This window comes from Equus przewalskii, chromosome 4 (genome assembly GCF_037783145.1).
Source record: "Equus przewalskii isolate Varuska chromosome 4, EquPr2, whole genome shotgun sequence".
Classification (NCBI taxonomy): Eukaryota; Metazoa; Chordata; class Mammalia; order Perissodactyla; family Equidae; genus Equus; species Equus przewalskii.
The window spans coordinates 25,277,222-25,289,437 of record NC_091834.1 but is presented as its reverse complement, the minus strand read 5'-3'; the positions used below and the strand labels follow the sequence as shown (position 1 = coordinate 25,289,437).

General features: G+C 44.4%; 1 pseudogene; it reads left to right on the top strand.

The window, feature by feature from the left end:
* The first annotated feature begins 6,873 nt into the window (after nucleotides 1–6,873).
* LOC139083025 (olfactory receptor 7A17-like) lies at nucleotides 6,874–10,466 on the top strand (annotated as a pseudogene).
* Nucleotides 10,467–12,216: the final 1,750 nt, after the last annotated feature.

Below are 12,216 nucleotides of genomic sequence, written 5' to 3'. Positions count from 1 at the left end.
TGGCTTGGGGAGTGTGACACACGTACTCAGAGAAAAAAGGGGTGTGTGACACACAAAACCAGAGATGCCAGTGGGTGTGTTATGCATGAAGTCAGAGACACCATGGTCAGTGTCATAAATGAAGTCAGGGATGCCAGGAGCAGGGTGACACACGAATTCAGAGACGGCACGGGGAGTATTATACGCGGTCATCATGCCAGGAGGAGTGTGACACACGAAGACACACATGCCAGGGGAATTGTGACACACAAAGTCAGAGATGGCAGAGGGATTGTGACACATGAAGTGAGAGACACCAGGTGGAGTGTTACAGATGAAGTCAGAGGGGCCAGGGGAGTGTTACACCCAAAATCAGAGACATCAGGTTGATAGTTACACACAAAGTCTGAGACGAGAAGGGGAGTGTGACACACAATATTAGAACTGCCAGGGACAGTGTAACAGAGGAAATCAGAGACAGAAGTGTATACGTGACAGACAAATTCAGAGGTGTCATGGGGAACGTGACACATGAAGCCAGAGACACCAGGGGAAGTGTGACACATGAGGTCAGAGGTGCCAGGGGGAGTGTATTACATGAAGTCTGTGATGCCAGGTGAAGTGTGACACAGGAACTCAGAGATGCCAGGGCAAGTGTGACAGATGAAGTCATGACGCCAGGGGCAGTGAGACACAGTAAGTCATAGACGCCAGGGGGATGTGACGTGAAGTCAGATGTGCCAGGGCAAGTGTGACACATGAAGCCAGAGACACCAGCAAGAGTATGACACATGAAGTCAGAGACGACAGATTGAGGGTTATGCACGTCATCAGAGGCAACAGGGGGAGTATGAAACACAAAGTCATAGAAGCCATGGGGAGCGTGATACACGAAGTCAGAAAACACAGCTGAAATGTGAAACAAGTCAGAGACACCAGGGGAAGTGTGACCCAAAAAGCCAGAGACATCAGGAGGAGTGTGACACACAAAGCCAGAAACGTCACTTGGTGTGTTACACACGACGTCAGAGATGCCAGGGGGAATGTTACACATGAAGTCACAGACATCCAGGGGATAGATATGCACAAAGTCAAAGACGCCATGTGGAGTCTGACGCATGAATTCGGAGATGCCATGTGGAGTGTTACACACAAAGTCAGAGACACTAATGTGAGAGCTACACATGACATCAGAAACGCCAGGGGTAGTGTTGCACATGGAGTCACAGACACCAAGGTGAGTGTTATGCAGGATGTCAGGGACACCAAGGGGATGGTGACACACAAAGTCAAAGATCACGGGTCGAGTGTGACACCCACGTCAGAGATGCCACAGGGAGTTTTAAACAAGAAGTCAGAGATGCCAGAGGGATTGTTATATACAAAGTCAGAGACGACAGGGGGAAGGTACGCACAAATTCAGAGATGCCACGGGGAGTGTTATGCAAGAAGTTTGAGAAGACAGGGCGACTGTTACCCATGAAGACAGAAATGCCACGGTGTAGTGTTAGTCATGAAGTCAAATACACTATGGGGAGTGTTCTGAACTAAGACATAGACACCAAGGGGAATGTTACACAGGACGTCAGAGAGACCAGTGGGAGTGTTACGCATGAAGTCAGAGACAACAGGGGTAGTATTACCCACAGGGTCCGAGACAACTGTGGATGTGTTAAACACAAAGTCAGTTACAACAGTGGGATTGTTACGCACAGTGTCAGAGACGACAGGGTGAGTGTTACGCATGATGTTAGAGAAGCCACGGGGAGTATGATACACGAGGTCAGGGACGTGATGCAGAGTGTGACACACGAAGTCAGAGACACCATGTGGAGTGCTACACACGATGTCAGAGATGCCAGGGGGAGTGTTACACAGGAAGTCAGAGACACGAGGGTGTTTGTGACTGACGATGTCAGAGACACCACAGGGAGTTTTACACATGAAGTCAGAGACGACAGGTGAAGTGTGACAGAGTCAGAAGACGCCAGGCAGATTGTGACTCACGAATTCAGAGACACCACCACGAGTGTTACAATCGAAGTCGAACACGTCAGGGGTAGTGTGACACATGAAATCGGAGACGCCCGTCAGAGTGTTACAAAAGAAGTCTGAGACACCACAGGGGAGTCTTACACTCAAAGGCAGAAAGGCCACATTGGGTGTTACACGTGAAGTCAGAGACACCAGAGGGTGTGTACCACACGAAGTCCGAGGTGCCACTTGGAGTGTTAAACACGAAGCTAGAGGCACCATGGGTTGTGTTACACACCAAGTGAGAGACACAATGTGGAGTGTTACACACCAAGTCCGAGACTCCATGGGGGAGTGTTACACACGAAGGAAGAAATGCCATGTGGAGTGTTACACATGAAGCTAGAGACACCAGGGGGAGTGTTATGCATGAAGTCAAACACACCATGGGTATTGATACACATGAAGGCAGAGACGCCACAGGGATTGTGGCACAGGAAGGCAGAGATGCCATGTGGAGTGTTACACAGGGAGTGAGAGACACCAGGGTGAAGGTTACACGCAGAGTCAGAAACACTACATAGTGTATTACACTCGAAGTCTGAACACCAGGGGGTGTGTGACACATGAAGTCAGAGACCCAAGGTGTAGACTGACACATGATGTCAGAGACGACAGGGGGAGTGTGATACACAAATTCAGAGATGCCATGTAGAACAGTACACACGATGTCAGAGATGCCACGTTGGGTGTTACACATGAAGTCAGAGATGGCCGAGGGAGCGTTACACATGAATTCAGAGACACCAAGTGGAGTGTTACACACGGAGTCAGAGACACCAGTGGGACTGTTACACAAGAAGTCAGAGACGGCACATGGAGTCTTACACACGATGTCAAAGACTCCAAGGGGGCTGTGACACACGAAGTCAGAGACATCAGGGGAGTGTTACACACCAAGTCAGTGACGCCTGGGAGAGTGTTACACACAAAGCAGAGACGCCACGGTGCAGAGTTGGACAACATGTCAGAGACATCAGGGAGTGTTACACATGAAGTTAGAGACCAGGGTGAGTGTGACACACGAACACAGAGACTACAGGTGGAGTGTTAAACACGATGTCAGATTCGCCAAGGGGAGTCTTACAAACGAACTCAAAGACACTAGGGGGGATGTTACTCACAAAGTTAAAGACGCCAGGGAGAGAGTGACACACTAATTCGGAGATAACATAGAGTGTGTGACACACAAAGCCACGGGGGAATGATACTCACGAAGTCAAAGACACCCAGGGGAGAGTGACACACGAATTCTGAGGTGACTTGGGGCTTGTGACACATGAAGTCAGAGATGCCATGGGGTATTGTAATGCATGATGTCCATCACACCATTGGATTTGCGACAATCGATGTGAGAGGCAACAGCTGGAGGGTGACACGTGAAATCAGAGATGACACTGGGAATGTTACACACGAAGTCAGAGCTGCCTGGGAGACTGTTACACATGGAGTCAGAGATGCCACAGGGGTGTGTTAGGCACACAGTCAACAACACAAGGGGGAGTCTTACTTAGGCAGTCAGAGACGCCATGGCGAGTAAGACACAAAGACACATGAAGTCAGAGATGACACTGGGAACGTTACACATGAGGTCAGAGAAGCCTGGGAGAGCGTTACACACGATGTCAGAGACCCCAGTGTGAGTGTAACACATGAAGCAATAGACGGCAGGGGGAATGTGATGAATGAAGTCAGACACGAGGGGAAGTGTGACACAAGACTACAGGTGGAGGGTTAAACAGGAAGTCAGACATGCCAGGGGCAATGATACGAATGAAATCAAAGACACCAGGGGGAGTGTTTTGCACGTAGTTAAAGATACCAGGTGGAGTGTTACACACGAAGTCAAAGACACCTGGGAGAGAGTGACACACAAAGTCACAGATGCCACAGGGGAGTGTTATGCAAAAAGTCAAAGACACCAGGTGGAGTGCTACACACGAAGTCAGTGACACCAAGGGGAGTGTGACACACAAAGTCAGAGATGCCACCAGGAGTGTGACACGCAAAGTCAGAGCCGCCATGGGGATAATTACACATGGTCTCAGACACCCCAGGGGGCGTGTGAAACACGAAGTAAGAGATGCCAGGGCCAGTGTTACAGATAAAGTCACTGACACCAGGGGAATTGTGACACACGAATTCAGACACGCTACATGCAGTTATACCCATGACGTCATAGATGACAGGGGGAGTGTGACACACGATGTCAGAGACGCCAGGGGAAGAGTTACAGAAGAAGTCAGAGAGGACAGGGGGAGTGTCACAACAACATCAGAGACGCAACAGGCAGTATGATGCCAGATTTCAGAGATGCCACGGGGAAGTGTTACACACGCAGTCACAGACGACAGGGGGAATGTTACGCCCAAAGTCACAGATGACGGGGGAGTGCTACACACGAAGACAAAGATGAAAGGGGGACTCTTACAGACGAAGTCAGAGACGTGATGAGGTAGTGTTAGGCACAAAATCAAACACACCAGGTGGAGTGTTACGAGCAAATTCAAAGACACCGGGGGAGTGTTACACAGGACGTCAGAGAGACCAGTCAGAGTGTTACGTGTGAAGTCAGAGATGACGGACAGAATTATGCATGAACATAGAGACACCTGGAGGTGTGTTACAGACAAAGTCAGTTACACCATTGGGAGTGTGACACACGAAGTCAGAAACACCAGGGGTAGTGTTACACAGGAAATCAGTGGCACCCTTGTGTGTGTGACAGGTGAAGTCAAAGACGCCACTGGAAGTGTGACACACGAATACAGACGCCAGCTGAAGTGTGACATATGATGTCAGAGGCACCAAAGGGAGTGTTATATACAAAGTCAGAGACAGCAGGGGGAGTGTTGCAAACAAAGCCCAAAAGCCACTGGGGTCAGTAACACAGGAAGGAAGAAATGCCATGTGGAGGGTTACACACAATGTGAGATGTGCCACGGGGAGTGTCAGACATGAAGTCAGAGATGCCACGTGGAGTGTTACACACGCAGTCAGAGACACTACAGGGAGTGATACGCACGGAGTCAGAAATGCCACGCGGCGTGTTACACAAAAAGTCAGTGACACCATTGGGAGTATAACACACAAAGTCAGAGATGCCAGATGGAATTTGACACACAAAATCAGAGACCCAAGTTGCAGTGTGCCACACGAAGTCAGAGATGACAGGGCAAGTGTGACTCACAAACTCAAAGACACAATGGAGAGGGTGACACATGAAGGCAGAGATGCCACCGGCTGTGTTACACCCGAAGTCAGAAACGATAGGGGTAGTGTGACACACGAAGTCAGGGATGCCAGGCAGAGTGTGACACACGAAATCAGAGACACCACAGGGAGCGGTACAGACAAAATCTGAGACATCAGGTGGAGGGTGACATAAGTCAGACACACCAAGGGTAGTCTTACACACAAGTCAGAGACACCAGGGTGTGTGTTACACGTGAAGTCAGAGACGCTACTGGGAGTGTGACATACGAAGTCAAGACTCCAGAGTAAGTATGACATATGAAGTCTGAGAACCCAGGGGAAGAATGACTCACGAAGTCAGAGGCGTCAGTGTGGGTATTACAAAGGAAATTAGAGATGCCAGGGAGTGCGATGCATGAAGTCGGAGACAACAGGTGGTTTGTGGCACATGAAATCACAGACACCCCGGGGAGTATAACACAGGAAGTCAGAGATGCCAGGGGGAGTCTGACACATGAAGTCAAATGGCACATGGAGGATTACACACAATGTCAGAGACACCAGGGGGTGTGTTACGCACAGAGTCAGAGATGCCATGCGGAGTTTTACACACAAAGTCAGAGAGACCATGAGGAGTGTTACACACGAAGTCTCTGAAGCCAGGGGAAGTGTTACCCATGAATTCACAGACCAGGGGGAGTATTACTCACGAACTCAGACGTGCCACGGAGGTGTGTTACACATGAAGTCAGAGACGCCAGGAGAGAGTGTTGTGTATGATGTCAGAGACCCCAAAAGGAGTGTTACCCATGATGTCAGAGACACCAGGGTGTGTGTTACACACGAATTCACAGACCCCACGGGCAGTGGGCAAACAAAGTCAGAGACGCAATGGGGAGTGTTTCACACGACTTCACAGAAGGCAGGAGGAGTGTGATAAATGAAATCAGAGACAAAAGGGGAATACTAACGCATGAAGCCCGAGATGCGAGGAGGAGTGTTACAGTCGATTTCAGAGACACCTGGTGGAGTGTTACATGAGAAGTCAGAGACGCCAGGGGAGAGTGCTACACACGAAATCAGAGACACGAGGGGGATAGTAACATACGAAGCCAGACATGCGAGGAGGAGTGTTACAGATGACGTCAGAGGCGCCATGTGGAGTGTTACATATGAAGTCAGAGACACCAGGTGGGGTGTTTCACAGGGTGGGGGATGCCAGGTGTTGTGGGACACATGAAGTCAGACACCACATGGGGAGTGTGATGCATGAAGTCAGAGACATGAGCTGGAGTCTTACACATGAAGTCAGAGACACCAGCAGGAAAATGACTCTCTTTGTTGGAGACGCCATGGAGAGTGTTACAAAGTCAGAGACTCCACAGGGGAGTGTTACACACGAAGTCAAAGACAACAGGGGGAGTGTTACCCACAATGTCAGAGAGACCAGTGGGACTGTTATGCGTGAATTCCGAGATGACAGGGGGAGTGTTACAAATGAAGTCAGTGACACCACAGGGAATGTGACACACGTTGTCAGAGACGACAGGTAGAGTCTGACACACGAAGTCAGGGACGCCACGGCGAGTGTTATACACAAAGTCAGAGATGCCACAGGGAGTGTTACACATGATGTCAGAGTCTTCACGGGGACTGTGACACACGATGTCAGAGATGCCAGGGGGAGTGTTACAACGAAGTCAGAGACCTAAGGGGGAGTGTTATGCACGATGTGAAGGACACGAGGAGGAGTGGTACACACGAAGCCAGATATACCAGTGGGAGAGTGACACATGAAGTCAAAGAGGACAGGGGGAGTGTGACACACGATGTCCGAGATGCCACGGGGAGTGTTACACATGCAGTCAGAGACACCAGGTGGTGTGTGAGTTATATTGAGTAATATTTGTAGAAATATTTTGCTGTCCCGCAGAGGAGAGGTGAGTGGAGACCAGGGATTCTCTAAAGAAACTAAATGCCGAGGACAGACTCCATGACAGAGAATGATCTGGCCCAGAATGTCAATAGTGCTGAGATTGACGCAGTCTGAGAGAAAGAATATCTATACTTTTAACATTTATACCATTCTTTAGATTGCTTCCCTGAAGTTATAACACTTTTCACTTCTCTCAGAAAAATTAGAGCACCCCATTGCTATCTGTTTAAAAGTTTTAAGCTCAATCAACAGGACAGCTCTTTAAGTGTTTCCCCAAAACTAGTATCAAGTTGAGTTTAAGAGTCGTATATTTGGTCACCATTTTGATTGGCCTAATAATTTTATATGCCCAAATAGTATATCCATGTTGTTGTTCCATTATCAGCCTTTCAAATAAATTTTAAAAATTTACGTATCTCAACAGATATTTGGAAAATATATTGGCCATTAAAATATTTTAACTTTTATTTAGTTACTATGTCTGTCTTCACACATCTGAGTTTCTTACCTTAATTAAGATGATTTGGCCCACTTGTAGATGTTAGTACACAGTTTCTTTAGATGTTCACTCAAAAGTGTTGGTTACTCCCACAGTGAGTAGGTAACTCCTTGATTTTTTTGTAACATGACTGAAGGAGGAGAACAACTTTACTTTCTTCCAGGCAGATATCCATTTGTGCCAACATTTATTCAACAATTCAGTATTTCCAAATAAATTGAAATACAACCTTGCCATATACTAAATGTAGCTATGTATTGAAGCCTAAGTCCTGATTGTTTCAATAGATACTAACTGAGTGTCTGCTATATGCCACAATGCTCAGGAACAGTTTATATTATATACTTTGATGTCTACGCCTTAGGGAATTTAATTACTAATCCATGCAGATGTCATTAAACTATTGCTTCTTTATATCTTCTTTCGCTTACTTTTTGATGCTCCACTCAATTTTCTGAATATAGTTGTTTGAAATCACTCTATTTAACCTGGTTTTGTTCTCCCTACCATGCCCTTTTTTCATAACTTCACATTCACTTAAATTTGTTGCTATATAAGTGAACATATATTTACATACACTTGTGAAAATACAAACATGAAGAAACCAAATGAGTTCTTGCTCATTTGATATTTGTGATATAATTTCAAAGGCAGAGTACAGTGAAATAAATGTGTGTATGACATAATGTCCTCAGGGGTAAATCATCTGAAGAAAGTTCTTCAGTGTAAAGGATGGAATTGCCCTATTGAGTGCAGGATTTTATAGGGCATAGTCAGAGGGGGCCTTTGCTAAGGACCATGGCTGGGATTATAGTGTGCCTATTGGATTGATCAAAAATGAGATCAATACTCAAAGTACAAGAAAAACAAAGAAAAGACGCCACATAAGAGAAATGATAAAGGGGCTTGCCTCATGTTCTACCCAACCATATAAAAACGAACTGGTCCAATAAATGTAGAATAGGCACAGAAAAAGTGAGTCTTCTAATGTTTAGTATTAGAAATACCCAATTTTGGTTGTATTTTGTATATCTCATTTTGGGAATTACTGGTTTATTTCCTTTGGTCATTTTTCACTTGGGGTGTTCAATCTGTAAGGTATTTCACACCATAAATTTATCACTCCCTTTGCCTTTTGGACAAATTTCTTTTTTCTCTTTTATTATTTTTGCTTGGCATAAAGGATGTAAATTAATCAAGGTTGTAAAGTGGCCAGAACTACACTCTTTCTCATTTTGAGCCTTGATTCTCTAAAACAACCATCTTCCTCAAGGTCTTTGCACTGGCTGTTCCTTCTGCCAGGCACACACTTTCCCAGGTAAGCTTGTGTCTCCTTGTCACTCCTCTTTCTCGTCTGTTCAAATGTCACCTTGTTTTCAGGTCTTGCCTGAACTCCTAATAAAAAATAAACCCCTATTCACTCTGCTCTTTGTACATGCTTCCTTTTCTTCATAGTATCTGTCACCCTCGGGTATGTTATACTATTATTTTTATTTGATTATATTCTTTCTCTATCACTAGATTGTAGGGATTTTTGCTTTTCAGCATTCTATACTCTGGTCAGTGCCTGGATGATGGTCTATATTTGATATATATTCCTCAATTCATGAAAGATACTTAATAAAACAGTAGTATACATTATGCTTGTGGAACAAGTTGACAGTGGAAAAGGAATTCCTAATGAGAAATAGCATTAAGGATGCTCAAATGGAGACCAGACCATACGCCAAATATTGAGACTTATTTAATGATTATAAAATATAAAGGTAGCATTTATGGTAGGTTACTAGTCCCTGCTTGTGTGAAAATTAGTCATTTATTTTTTCTATTTCCTGGTAGTCACTTCCAAAATGTGAAGCCAAAGAATGACACACATTTTTCAGAAATTCTTCTTCTCAGACTTTCAGAGGAACTGGAATTACAGCCCTTCATATTTCAGCTTTTCCTCTCCATGTATCTGATCACTGTTTTTGGAAACCTGCTTATCATCCTGACCACCATCTCTGACTCCCACCTGCACACACTCATGTACTTCTTCCTCTCCAGCCTGTCCTTTGTAGACACCTGTTTCACCTCCACCACCATCCCAAAGATGCTGCTGAACATGCAGACCCAGAGCAAAGGCATAACCTATGAAGGCTGCATCACCCACGTGTATTTTTACATATTCTTTGCAGGACTAGATGACTTTCTTCTGACAGTAATTGCCTATGGCTGGTTTGTAGCCATTTTCCACCCCCTGCACTACATGATGGTCATGAACCCCCAGCTCTGTAGACTGGTGGTCCTGGTGTCCTGGATCATGAGTGCCTTGTATTCCTTGTCACAAAGCTTAATGGTGTTGTGACTTTCTTTCTGTTCAGACTTGGAAGTCCCCCAATTTTTCTGTGAACTCACTCAGGTGGTTCAAAATGCCTGTTCTGACACTTTTCTCAATGACATGGTGATGCATTTTGTGGCTGTGCTCCTGGCTGGTGGTCCCCTTGCTGGCATAATTTACTCACACTCTAAGATAATTTTCTCCTTTTGTGGAATCTCATCAGCTCAGCGGAAGTATAAAGCCTTTTTCACCTGTGCATCTCACCTCTCAGTTGTCTTCTTATTTTATTGTACAAGCCTAGGAGTGTAGCTCAGCCCTGCTGCTACCCACAGCTCACACCCAATGCAACAGCTTCAGTAATGTACGCCGTGGTCACACCGATGCTGAGCCCCTTCATCTACAGTCTGAGGAATAAAGACGTAAAGGGGGCGCTGGACACATTCTTTGAGCCATCCGCAGCTCTAAAAGGACTAATTGTCCTGGGTCTGAAGAAGTGGCCTTGATTGCAGGACTAAATGTTTCAGGGCCAGAAAGTGTTTTCTTCCACCATTCTTAGATCAGATGGTGGAAGTAGAACTTGCTTCTTCTATTTTTTCCATGAGTGTCCATTTCTTTGACTTCAAAATTTTATACAATTTAAGTAACTCACTTTTTAAGCTTTCTGCTTAGTTTGACATATAGGCGGTTTTCCCATCTGTACTTTCCTGCTTAACAAAAAGTTTGCCAACTTTGTATTAGTAACTGTTGGAAATTCCTTTTTCTTTCGTGGGGCAGCATGGATTTCTTAAGAATAATTACTTCTCTAACGACATATTATCTGAAGTAACGTTTCTGTTGTTTTCCAGAAAGAATAGTCACAAGTTGCATTTGTCATATGACAAAAACCTGCAATTGACAACCAAGGCAATTTGTATAATTTTATAAGAAGAGGAAGTGAAAAGCCACTGTTTTTCACATTTGTGTATGGCATACCTTTTTATGTCACTACCTTAACTTCCTATCCTGATAATGTAGACTTTAACATATAACGTGATTCATAGACAGTAACTGAGTTTTATTCTCCTTATTAGGATCCTGTTCTCTTATTCAGATATGTGTCCACAGTGCCTACCATAATAACTGGCAAAACGATTATCAAATACATGACTCCAAGTGGAGTCTGCAAACATAAATTGGAATAAATAGATTGATTTAATTTGGCCTTTGAGTCAGAGTGCAGCTTAAATAAAACAAAGAATAATTTTAAATTATACTTTGTATTACTAAGTAAAATAATTCTTTTTCCAGCTACACATCTACACCTTGAAGTCTGGAAGATTGATGCCCATGTGTAAGTAGGTTTTTTCATTGGGATGGAGGATAGGTCTGTGGGTTTAATCTTTTTTAGTGGATTATCTTCCTTTTCATCTTGGAAATTGTCAGTGCTGCCTATAATTAATACCCCTTCCATGACTCTAAATAAAATAAAAATTTTGTCATAACCACTAAATGGACCATGAATAGCAATGTCAATATCATCCTTTATATAACATGCATATATCTTCATGGTCAACTAGACTCTCTAGAGAACTTGCAGTCCTCTCCATCCATGTGATTCAGAGTCACAAGTTTTACACAAAACTTGCATGTCCTTCCAACCTCTCCTGCTTGCCTGGAAAGAAGCCTCAGTGGAGTAGAATTTTAATACAGTTATCTGATATAAACTTCAACAACAGAGTAATCGTGGATGCTAGCTTTAAATATCAGAACAAGTGCCTCAAAGTATAAGAAGCAGATTATTATAATTGCCCTCTGTTCTGTTCAATCTTGTCTTTAGTTAGCTATTGCTGCATTCCAAGCCAACCTTATAGCAAATGGTAATAAAATGCCTTTGTTATCTAATGAGATAGTATGGTGGGGAGTTCTGATTTCTGCTGGGCTCCTCATGAGTCTATATTCAGCCACAACTCTCTACCTTGTGTTTCTAAAGCTCATCCATGATGCTGTGTTCAGCTGTATTGCACTTCTCTCTTCAATCAACATATGATAGTTTACTCCATTTATATATGTAGACTAATCTCATAGTTTATGCAAAAAATAGTTTATCAAATGGAAATTCCCTTAATTTAACTTCACAGTTCTATATCCGTACATGACACTTTGCTTTCATCTTAGTTATAAGACATATCTCCCAGGTGTGACTCAGCTGCCTGTGCTCTGGATTCAATTCTGAAGCATGCAGTATGAGAACTTTCTAACTCTAACTTATTAGAA